The sequence below is a fragment of the Myotis daubentonii genome, chromosome 19 (genome assembly GCF_963259705.1).
Source record: "Myotis daubentonii chromosome 19, mMyoDau2.1, whole genome shotgun sequence".
NCBI lineage: Eukaryota > Metazoa > Chordata > Mammalia > Chiroptera > Vespertilionidae > Myotis > Myotis daubentonii.
Window position 1 is genome coordinate 18,128,565 of NC_081858.1, and position 12,158 is coordinate 18,140,722.

General features: G+C 49.1%; 1 protein-coding gene across 2 annotated transcripts in view; it reads left to right on the forward strand.

The window, feature by feature from the left end:
• The window catches only part of FLI1 (Fli-1 proto-oncogene, ETS transcription factor), a 124,923-nt gene that overhangs the window by 95,013 nt on the left and 17,752 nt on the right, over nt 1-12,158 (forward strand). The window lies entirely within an intron of this gene.

The window sequence follows — 12,158 nt, forward strand, 5'->3', positions numbered from 1 at the left end:
TTTTAAAATGTCGTGTCATAATATCGTAAAGATATGACTTGAAGCTGTGACTCCACAAAAGAAAATGTTTGGTCATAGAATGCAATGGATATCGCTCGCTTTCCAAGCTGAAAATTGGGTTTTCCCTGTTGAAACTATTGACATAAAGATTGTAGGGATGCTTGCAATGCTACATTTCAAAGTTTTGAGAACAAATTTTAGCAATTCCAAAGTGGTGATTTGAGGATTTAGTCTCGTTGTTTTGGTTTGGTTTGGTTAAGAGAGAAAGAAAACGGACTCAGCAAACAAGTTTGCCAGTGACAATTTTAGCAAAGATTACAATAGCATTTCTCAACATCTTTATTTCTGAAACAATAATGTAAAGGTTTATTGCTCCAGATACTGTGTTAGATTCTAGGCATTTAAACAAGTGAATAGAATGATCTGAGGGAGGAAAAAAAAAATGTGAATGAGGAAAATCCGCCCAAGGCAAAAGAAAAGTTCCTTGGAGGAGGAGACTCTTGTGGGGGGACTTGAGGAGTGAATAGGAGTATGGCAGACATTCTCTCTACCTTGCTCTCTCCTTCACTACTTTTTTAGTGCACACCTGCCGTTATATAGAACAGGGGTCCTCAAACTACGGCCCGCGGGCCACATGCAAATAGAAATATTGTATTTGTTCCCGCTTTTTGTTTTGTTTTTTGTTTGTTTTTTTTAATAACTTTTATTTCTTAAAGTATTACAAAGAGTATTACATATGTCTCCTTTTTTTTCCCCCCTTGACATTCCCCCGGCCCTTCCCCCCATTCCCCCGCCCAGTGTTTTGTGTCCATTGGTTAATCTTATATGCATGCATATAAGTCCTTCGGTTGATCTCTTAATCCCCCCCCCCCCCAAACCCTCCCCAGGCTTCCCACTGTAGTTTGACAGTCTGTTCAATGCTGCTCTGCCTCTGCATCTACCCCTGTTCATCAGTCTATACTGGTCCCCATTATCTGTCCCAACCTCACTGGAGCCGTCCCTACCTCACCGGGGGCTGTTTTGTTTTTTTACTTCAAAATAAGATATGTGCAGTGTGCATAGGAATTCGTTCATAGTTTTTTTTTTTAAACTATAGTCCGGCCTTCCAACGGTCTGAGGGACACTGAACTGGCCCCCTGTTTAAAAAGTTTGAGGACCCCCGATATAGAATGAAAGCAGAAGTTTTTAGTGTTGGTTGCATTTAAAGTAGCACGGTATCATACTCCAGAGAAACATAATGTTCTTTTAGTGGAAGAAACTTCGAGACCATTTGTTTCAAAATCCTCACGGGTTATGGAGGAAACCAGAGACCCAAACAGCCTGGGTGTCTTGGCCAAGGCCACACCTTTGATCACATGGGACTTTGTGTTTCCTATTCATAATTTATAATCAAATGATGACAAAAGAATGTAGTGGAGAAAATATACAACATGATGAACCTGATTGTAAACGTCTGTGGTTTTCATTTGCTTCCTTCTCCCCTACCCCAACCTGGGCCGGTCCTATTTATGCTACTGTTTTCCTTTCCAAATCAGATTTATTTAATTTTGCCATGCAAACTAAATTAGATAGTCTCATTCTACAGTCCAAGCCACATTTTACTTGATGGCCTATTTAATAATCTCGATAAGAGAGAAAATGTAGCCCAGCTGGCTTGGTTCCGTGGATTGAGCATTGTCCCATGCACCATAGAGATCGCTGGTTCGATTCCTGGTCAGGGCATAAGCCCGGCTTGTGGGCTCGATCCCCGGTAGAGGGAGGGCAGGAGGCAGCCGATCTATGTTTCTCTATCCCCAATGTTTCTATCTTCTCTCCCTCTCCCTTCCTCTCTCTCTAAAAACTCAATAAAAACATATTTTTTTAAAGGGAGAGAAAATGTATTAGAGTAACACCCTGGCTTGGAGGTCAGGGCACTTTTGGTTTACTTTGGGGAAATCCCTTCATCCCCTGAGCCTTAGTTTCCCATCAAGGGAAGGGGCTGAACTAAGTCAGTTCCAGTCAAGCCCAGACTCTCCAGCTGTGGCTCCTTAGGCATGACTTGGGGCCACAGAGTGAGGGCTCTGCCTCCATTCAGAGCCACTCTGGTTCCATCTGTTCCCGTTATGGAACTTCCTTTCACGTGCAGATAGGGACCCACTTCTTGGAAGGAGGGAAGGAAAGAAGAGAAAGAGAGAGGAAGGGAGGCCCGGAGGAAGAGGGAAGAAGGGGAGGAAGGGAGTGGGGAGAGCAAGAGGGATGAAGGGAGAAAGGGAATACGGAGAACCCTGAAAGTTCCTCCACCCTCACAGGCTAAGGCTAATGAGACTCTGGGTTTAACTACAGAGTTTGGTTTAGAAGCCAGTTTGGCTAAGTTGAACTATATTAATAACCAACACATCCCCCCCCCCCCAGGGTCCTAGCTTTCAGCCCTCCCCCTGCCTGTGCAGTGTGTTCCCTGGTCCTTTTGTGCGCAGGGAGTCCATCTGTAAGGCCACCGGGCTCATTCAGGCATCGCAGGAGACGCTCACTAGCTGGGCAGCAACCCTCTCCTGCCATGAATTAGCGGCAGCCTCCCGGCGGATGCACGCTGCGCTGCCAGATCTCATTCAGGTGCTGCCGGGCACTTATCTCCCGGCATTGGCCCTGGCCTCCAGGGACGATTAGGGCTGCGCTTTGCAGGTGCGTCTTTTGTCCCCAGTAACGCTTGCCACTTGAGCTGTCTTGCTGCTGTGTCGCCTCCCCCTTGTGAGGTGGTCTGAATCTGTCTGAGCGGCCATCAGCCACAAAACAGAGTGCATTAGCAAGACAAAGCTAATCGGGCCTCTCTATCCTCCCCCCACCCCGATTCAATCGCCTCCCCACCTCCTCTCGTCTGCTTTTCTCTAATCCCTACCTTTATTTCTTAAAATATTAAATGGGGAAGATAAAAGAGAACACGCACTGCAATCCTGGCTCCATCTCGTTCAAATGAAGACACACACAGAGCTCCGTAACAAACCGAGATCCCTCTGAAGCACCAGCTGTGTGTGTGCGTGTGCGTGTGCGTGTGCGTATGTGTATGTATGTGTCTGTGTGTGTGTGTGTGCGCACGCGCTTCACACAGGGCAGGTGCTGGCACCGGGCACAAAGGAAAGAAGTTCAGGAGGTGATGTCTATTAATGCTTCTTCGATGCTCTTACCAGACTAGAATGCCTTTTGACTTGCACATGGCCCAGTCACCCGGCCAGCTTGTCTCTTGAAAATGATTGCACGCTCTAGTCTAAAGGTTATTTGTGCCCACGAAGTAAGACGAGTTTTTAACATTCAATTTATAGCGGCCTTGAAGCCCCTTTATGAAATAGTCTCTGGTCATAGAGGGGAGCCAACAGTTGTTCTTTCCACCGTTCATTATCAGGGCTCATGCACTTGAGTCACACAGCATGGAAGCATCCATTGCCCGTTTGCAAGAGCAGCCACCGCCGTCGTCTGTGTAGAATTCGTGATGCTTTCGACACGTTCACGTGCTGGGCCTCTGCTCTCGAGCCCGGCAGCATCCCTGGGAGGTAGACATGGTTCTCCCCATTTTGCAGATGGAAAAAGTGAGGCCGGGCGACATTAAATTGCTCGCTGGAGGGCACCTAGGGACTCGACAGCAGAGCAGGACTCAAACCCAGGTTGTGGGATCCACATCCCTTGCTGCACACGGTCTCCCTGACAGACAGCCTTTCCCCTCTGGCTGACTTTCCACAGAAACAAGACCTGGCCTAAGTGTCGTTTGGACGGAGATCTGAATTCCCCCCATTATTTTTTTCTGTCCCTGCAGTTTTCCCACTATCACCCCACCTGCATCCCTATTCTATCCTCTTTCCCCAAAGATGAATTCATACGTACCCCCACTTGGCACTACCCCCTAGTCCTCACTACACAGAGAACCACCTGGTGAGCTTTTTTAAAAATGCTGATACCATAGGACGGATATTGTGCGACTCCACTCCTCTGAGGTACCTTGGCCAGACAAACAGGAAGTAGAACGGTGGCTCCAAGGCCTGGGGGAGAGAGAGGAGGAATGACGAGTTCTTATTTAATGGGACAGTTTCCGTGTGGAAAGATGAAACGTTCTGATGGTTATGCTTCCACAATGTGAATGCACCGAATGCCACTGAAACACAGACCGAAAAATGGCCAAAAGGGGTAAATTCTTTGTATGTTTTACAACAATAAAAATGCAGAAATTAAAATAAAAAAAATTAGAATACTGATGCTCAGATCCCAAACATGACCAGTTAATTCAGAATCTCTAGGAGAGACATGTGGGCGTGGAAACTTTTCTTAAAGCCCCTGGGTTACTCTGTCGCTTGTAGCCCAAATCGAGAAGCCCTGCCATACACACGCTAGAAAAAGGAAAGCAAGACCGTCTCAGAGCCGCACTCTGGGCAGGTGATCTTGACCTTTCGTGGCCCCAAATCCACCTAAAGAAGGAAGAGCAGGGCCAGTTGATGTACTAATGCAGGTGCAGGCTGAGTGAAAGGACCACCTGGTCAGGGCTTGTCGTTGATGATGGTATAATCATCACTGATTTGACAACTTCACCTTAGTGCATCGTTCATATCTCAGGGATTTTTTCCTTATGTGCCCTCATCGTATGTATCGAAAGAGTAGATAGGAGAGCCTAGCCGGTGTGGCTCAGTGGTTGAACGTCAACCTGTGAACCAGGAGGTTATGGTTCATTCCCAGTCAGGGCACATGCCCGGGTTGTGGGCTCCATCCCCAGTGTGGGATGTGCAGGAGGCATCTGATCAATGATTCTCTCTCTTCATTGATGTTTCTAACTATCTCATCCTCTCCCTTCCTCTCTGAAATCAATAAAAAACAACAACAAACACCTGAATAGGTAGGTGGTAACTTGAATTTACAGGGAGGACACGGGTTCTAGAAGCTCAGTGGCCTTTCCAAGGACATGAACGTCCTGCAGCCAGGCCCACTGACCTCCGTGTCCTCAGCTGGACATGCAGCCTGTGAGAGCCAGCAGGTCTCTCCTTTGCCTGCACAACCCTCACTTCCTTGGGGTCTAGCTGGATCTGTGTAAACGCCTCTGACTCCCCAAAAGGCGGAGGAGACTGAGCTCCCTGTTTATGAACTCGGGGAACGCACAAATCCTCCATGGCCCGTGGAGCCCGAGCGTCCAGCCGCAGCCCGGGAAGCCGGTCAGGACCTGTGCCGAGTGCAGCATCGCTTCCCCACAGGGCACACTGTCTGCCTCGGAGCCCCGTCGCCTGCAGGGCCGCGGCTGATGGAGAAAACGGCTGTGTGCTGGCAGGCCAAGTGTGGGAAAGGGGGCAGGAGACACTCCTTTCTGCGTCCTTTACAGCAAAATGCCTAACAGGCCCCAAGCCCATGCTCGCGAGAGCCCTTAGTCTCTCGAGGCGGTTTCCAGGGGCAGGGCCTGTGCACACAGCACCTCCCTCCCCCCCCCACTTTGCAGCTCCTCACTGTCCAGGATCTCGTCTGTGCCTCCCACCATCCCCATGAGACGGCCGGACCGGTGTTATCATGATTCCCATTCTGTCCATAAAGCAACGGGACACAGACTGGACAGGGTTCATCTGAAGCCCCCCAGGTGCTGGAGCAGAGCGGGTGCAAATGGAGGCCTCTGCTGTTCCTCCCTCCAGGCTGCCTCTCACCTCTCAGTGTATTTAATCCCAGCATCTGGAACATTCTTTAATGAATGCGCTCGATTTACCTAAGGCGGGTGTTCATCTCACAATTCAGCATTAAAACATAGTGATTAAAATCTCAGGCTCTGAACGCAACAGGCTGTGTGACCTTGGACAAGTCACTCACTCTTTCTTCGGCCTCAGTGTCCTCGTGTAGAAAAGGAGGCTGTTTTAGTGTCCCTTCCGAGATGCTGCGCCCATAAATCGCTCAGCACCGTGTCTGACACACCACTGAGTGCTCAGTGTTAGCCCCATGAATTCTAACTATAATGATATTCTTGTTGCAAAAGAATTAGGATACGTCGAGGGTTCACTGTATGCTAGCACTGTGCCGAGGATGGTGAAGGAGCCACCATATCCTATGGCATGGTGATACCACGGGTGAGGCCGCCACATTGCTTAACATCTTATTAGGGAGATACACCTATAGAACTATTAAGGAATACTAGGAATCTGAATATCATCACAGAAAACCACGTGTTACATACGAGAAGCTCTCTGAGAGTAACGAAGGGATGGAAAATCATTAAATGCTACAGTTGGACATCCATCCACTCCAGCCTCTCCTGTGACAGAAGGGACTGGAGGCCAGAGATGGCGCGGGTCCAGCCAAGGCCACATGGGGAGCGAACAGCAGGTGGCAGAGCTTAAAGTCACTCAGCACCTTAGTCAGGAATGGATCGTGTCTGTGATCCCTGCCCTTCTCCACTCCAGCCGTTCATCTCTTCATTTATGAAGAGCCCACGTGTAGGGGATGCTAGGCCCAGCCCAGGAAGTAGGGTGCACAGCCAGCACCTATCCTTAGGGGCTCACGGTCAGAGTCACCCATGGGTCAATAAGTTATTGATACTGTGCATTGGAGTGTGGGTGATATAGACCATGCTACGCCCTCCCTGGGCCGTCCTTTCTGGCTGAATTGTAGAGGCTGATGGGAAGCCTCTAGAAATATGCAGCATGGTCCTGCTGGGAATGGGTATTGAAAGGAAGGGACGATGGTAAACAAGGAAGGCATCAGCCAATGTGCTTGGGTCTGTCCTACACGTATGGGAGTTGTGGTGTGGGAGCCGTGTGTGTGTGTGGTGTGTGTGTGTGTTTATGTATTTTTATTGATTTCAGAGAGGAAGCGAGAGAAACATCAATGATGAAGGAGAGTCATTGATCAGTTGTCTCCTGCATGCCCCCTACTGGGGATCCAGCCTGCAACCTGGGCATGTGCCCTGACCTCTGGGTTCATAGGTCGATGCTCAACCATTGAGCCACGCAGATGGGGCAGCCCTGTGTGTTCATGTTGGGTTTGGGAGAAGGGGCCAGGGGAGTCCCTGGGGGTGTGTAGGAGTGTGCCCTCCGGGGGCACCAAGGCCTCAGTGTGACATGAGCACAGGAAACTGAAAGTGGGCTGTGTCACTGTGAGATAGGAAGCTCAGCAAAGGGGCGGAGCCAGGGATCTGCTTCAGAGCGACCAAGGGGGGAGGGGAAGGGGGGAAGGGCTGAAATATGATTGGCAGGATGAAGGGGCTGTGGGGTTCAGTAGTTTCCTCTCTGCTTTTCTTTTTCCCCCCCTTTTTTAAAATATATTCTTATTGATTATTCAGAGAGGAAGAGATAGAAACATCAAGGATGAGAGAGAATCATTGATCGGCCGCCTCCTGCATGTGCCCCACTGGGTTCAGAGGTCAAGGCTCAACCACAGAGCCACGCCAGCTGGGCTCTTCTCTGCTTTTCTACATCTTTGAAATTCCCAATAATTGAAAAGATGCCCCGAGAACTTTTGTTTTAATGGGAGAACATGGATGAGAGCAGAATATTTATGCCTAAAGCTGGCCCCCCCCTCCTCCACTCCCCGTATGTATCATGCAGTAAAAGAGGACGCCGTGTTTCCAGGTCCAGCATCGGGGACGTGGCACCCTGAGTGGAGGGCGCGGGAGCATGTGTTCGGGTGTTCCGCGTGGGCATGGGCCGCGCGCTGTCGCCCTGGCCGGGGTAGTGTGTGGGGGGTGGTCTGGAACACGTGTGCCATCGGAAAAGACCTGTAACGCTGTGAGGTAATGCCCTGTTATTTTAGGGAGTAAATAACATCTCTCATGCAGCAGGTCCTATGGCTCGGCGGCCCGGCTTAGGTCCGCTACATAGCACTTAAATCCAAGGCTATGAGGACTCGCGGGAGGGCCTGTTAAGAACTGTGTCAGTCTATGTTTTTCCTTTATGATGAAATACCTCTAATCCATTTTTAGCAAAAGTGGGGATGATTGCTGGCTGTGTGTGTGTGTGTGTGTGTGTGTGTGTGTGTGTGCGCGCGCGCGCGCGCGTGCGCAGGCCAAAGGCAAGATTTATTATTACAGAATAGACAGTAGCTTGCTCTCTTGGTTTTTTAAAAAAATTGTTTTCCTTTGAAATTCCAGAGTTAATGTTTTGTCTGCTTTCGATCTGACCCTTTTTGGAGAGCAGCATGCTTTTGTGTGTGCTTTTTTTTTTCTTTTTCACCAGAGAGAGAGATAGAGAGAGGAGAGAGAGAGAGAGAGAGAGAGAGAGAGAGAGAGAGAGAGAGAGCTGGAAACAAAGAATCCTTGTCTGTAAGCGAAGCAGGCAGGAAACCCCAGTCCCCAGGGAGCTCCGCCAGCCAGGCCTGTCCCGGAGTCAGACTCCAGCCTCCGAATTCAATCTGACAGCTTGTCTGGGACACTTTCTAAGTAACCATTCTCCTTCCTTTCTCTGAGGAACAGAACCGCTATTTTTTTCGCTGGGTGTGCTGCGTGTGCTGTTACCGCACGTATGTGGGTTGCGCGGCGACCAGGACACACTTTCTCTCCATTATGGCCGGCGCTTCGCCCGTTTCCTGGGTCAAGTGTAACCTTGTTCCGGGATAAGGAGGCCAACAGCGCCCGGTGTGGTGCTGTCGCAGGTACAGAGGCATGTGGCCAGGGCGTGTCTTCTTTCCTTTGGTGCCAGTGACGGCGTGGATTCCCTGATTGGAAATGAGGGAATTCCATCTCAAGAATAACTCACGTGCAGGTTTTATGCCTTTGAGGATCTTTTACAAAATATGCACACAAAAGTCTTCTAATGATCCTTGCCCTCAGCTTCTGGGTTTAATTCATTCTTTTACAGCGTATACCCCAGACATTTCCTTGTGAGAGAATTCAGGGTTGACCCCCCCAACCATTCAAAGTGGGGCCCTTCTCCCTCCTGCCGCCTCCATCCAGTTACTCAGACCGGGTGATTTTGCCACCAGGGAGTGAGGGATGGTGAGGCAAAGCCAAGCTTTCTGGTGTGTTCATTTGGAGGCCGCCTAGCTTCAGCTATGTGGGACCCCCAGAGGCACAGAACAGTCCCAATCACTTCCGGGTCAGAGACCTGATCGCTGTGCCCAATGGGGCAGTTTTGCCCATGTAGGATCTGATAAAAAAAAAATTCACCCTTCAATTGTGAACGATTCCTGTCTTCTCTGTCTTCGACATTGACTGTCTCCTGGCCTCTCTCTGCCTCGTGTATCCCTCCTCCCCGGTCTCACTCCCACCCCTTCTGTAGGCTAGGCAGCCACACTCCCCGTGAAGGCCCAGATGACCTACCTCAGCAGGGGCTCGGCACCCCTTCCCCACGTACTTTGCTTGGACTTCCTGTTTTGCAGTTGAGCATTCAACAGATCCCATCATAATGGTCTTTTGTCTTCCAAGACATCAAGCCTCTTGGAGATGGGAACTCAAGCAAGGCCATGGGACGGATGGATGAAAATTATAGGCAAAATGCTTGGAACCGCTTCCCAAGAGTGACGTTTCTAAACATGGGAATGATGTTTTGGTTTTGTCCACTGCAGATGGTGCTTGCCTTTTCCTCTACCTTGCCCTGAATTCCCCCTTCATTGGACTCCCAGGGGATTCCTCTGATCAGTCCCATCCATGAGCAGGGGAGGAGCTCGCCAAGAGCAGACTTCAGTTATAAGATGGGCGTTCCACTTCACCCTTTGGCCCTTTTTTTAATCCTCCCCAGAGGGATATGTTTATTGGTTGTAGAGAGCGAGGAAGGGAGAGGGAGAGAGAGAAACATCAATTGGTTGCCTCCCGCAGGTGCCCTGACTGGGGACAGAACCTGAAACCTGGGCATGTGCCCTGACCTGGAATTGAACCCAAGACGCTTCGGTACATGGGATGATGCTCCCACCAACTGAGCCACACAGGCCAGGGCCCATGGGCTTTTTTTTTTTTTTTTAATCAGCTTAAACTCCCCTTGGAGGCCTTTCAGATCTGGGTCTCCCTGCTCGGTGTGCCAATATGAAAGAGGCCAGGGACAGAAGTAAGCCAAGAAAAAAAGTGATCTTGTGAGGAAATTTAACTTCTGCTCATTTCACCCTTCTTTCCTTACCTTTCTTCTCGCCCTCCCCATCACAATAGCCGCTAACATTTATGAAGTGCTTACTATGTGACAAGAAGTTTTCTCTTCGCGTCACATTTATACTTCATAACAACCTCATTTAGTTGGTACTATTCACATCCCTACTTTACACGTGTGAAAACTGAGGCACAGATAGGTTAAGCCCAAGTCACAAGGCAAATGGGAAGCAGGACGGAATCTGTTACTGCAGCCCCTCCCCAGCCAGGCAGGGACAGGGCTCCGCCGTTGCCTCTTCCTGTTCCCTCCACCACCCCAAGGAAAGGCCGTTTCTTGCAGGAAGCTGACATCATCTAGTTGTTACTAGGCATGATTAGATTAATAGATCCCTGCTATGGCCCCCAAAAAATCAGGGACCTGACTCCGTCTACTCTGGTCTTTGCGTCTCACAAAGCATATTAGTGGTTTCACAGATGTTATTTTTACTATGACGCCTTCTAATTCGCATAACATTATTCTTTCTTGTGTATTTAATATCACATTTTAAATAATAAAGAAAAAATGAGAGATTTAGAAAAGGAATTGATATATGGAGTAATAAGATTGCAATACACTTAATTTTTTATAATGAGGGGGAGATGGGTATCAGTCTAATAAATCTAGTTGTGAAATGTCCCTCAAATTACATCAGGTAGACAATCCCTGGCCTCTATAAGCTTCATTGGCCCGTGGCTCTCAAGGAAGAGAAAGAAAGGTATCCCAACACCTGGGACCATGTTAAAGACACCTGCCAGGATGCTCCAGCCACCCCATCCCACTCCGCCTTCTCATTCGTATGCGCCCTTGGCAGGTGGAGGAGCCCAGGAGGAAGATGGAGCTGAGCATCTTTGTTTTTAAAATAAGTGCCTTCCATTGCTTCTGAAGCCTTCCCCCCTACACCACCCCCACCATCGAGGGCTTTATTGGAGTCCTGAACAGAAAAGCAATCCCTTTCTGCCACTATGGTGTGGGGCTTTCTCCTCCCTCTGCTAAAAGGTACCCGGGGCCCTGGTCCTGGTCCTGGATGCTTAGAGGTTCCCACGTTGACTTTCCTGCCCTCCTTGGGCATGTCTTTTGTCTTTATGTTTATCAAGGCTGTTCTTAGATGCTCCCTGGAGAAATCAGGGATGTGATAGGCTGTGGGAAAGGTGCTTGGGAGCAACTTGACCCCCAGAGCACCCTTCCAATTAGACTCAGCCAGACTACAGCTTCTCTCAGCAAGGCCAGGGAGGGGCCTCCCTGACTGTGACCTTGAGTGCTCAGTGGGCTGGAGCTCCATCACCTCTCAGTGGCATTTCGCACTTACTAAGTGGGCCACTGGGGTTTTTGCATTTCCAGTTCACCTCCACATTCTTAACTGCTACTATTTTAGGCCTCCCATCTCTACCAACTTTCACGTTGACTCACATTTTTCATCCCATTCCAGATAGCAAGACTAAGACTCAAAATGAAATTGCCTTCGGTTGCTGTAACTCCATTTCCACGACCGTGTGGTCTTGGTTTGTCATAGAAACTAGAAGTGACCCCCGTTGGCTTTTTTGAGGAGTGGGGCCCCAAAGTATTTTGGAAATCAAAGGCCAGGTCTACAAGTGCTCCCAATGGCCCACCTCAACACAGAGTATTCCAAAGGCGTGTGTTCTGCTACAAGCACTGATTTCGAAATTCTACAGGGAGGTTCTTTGAGGGCAGCAGTAGCTGGAGAGTACTTAAAGCTTGCTTAGTCTCATGCTCATAAAGCAAATTCTACCCATCCATCCATCTGTCTATCTCTCTCCTGGAGAAAGAGAAGGGAGCTTCTCTCCTGCCAGACAGTGGTGTGGGAGTTTGGGGCATGTTCTGGTAGCATCATCAGCTATCTATAATAATAGAAGCGTAATATGCTAATTAGACCGGACAACCTTCCGGGTGAAACCAGGGCTGCGAGGGAATCCTGGGTCCCGGGTGCCAGCAGCCAGGAGAAGGAAGGCCTACTCTTGCAGGAATTTCATGCATCAGGCCTCTATTTTTAATATAAAACCTTTCCCCAAGTTCTTTTTATAGATGTAACAATTTCCTCTCTCTTTTTTAAAAAATATATTTTTATTGATTTCAGAGAGGAAGCGAGAGGGAGAGAGAGATAGAAAC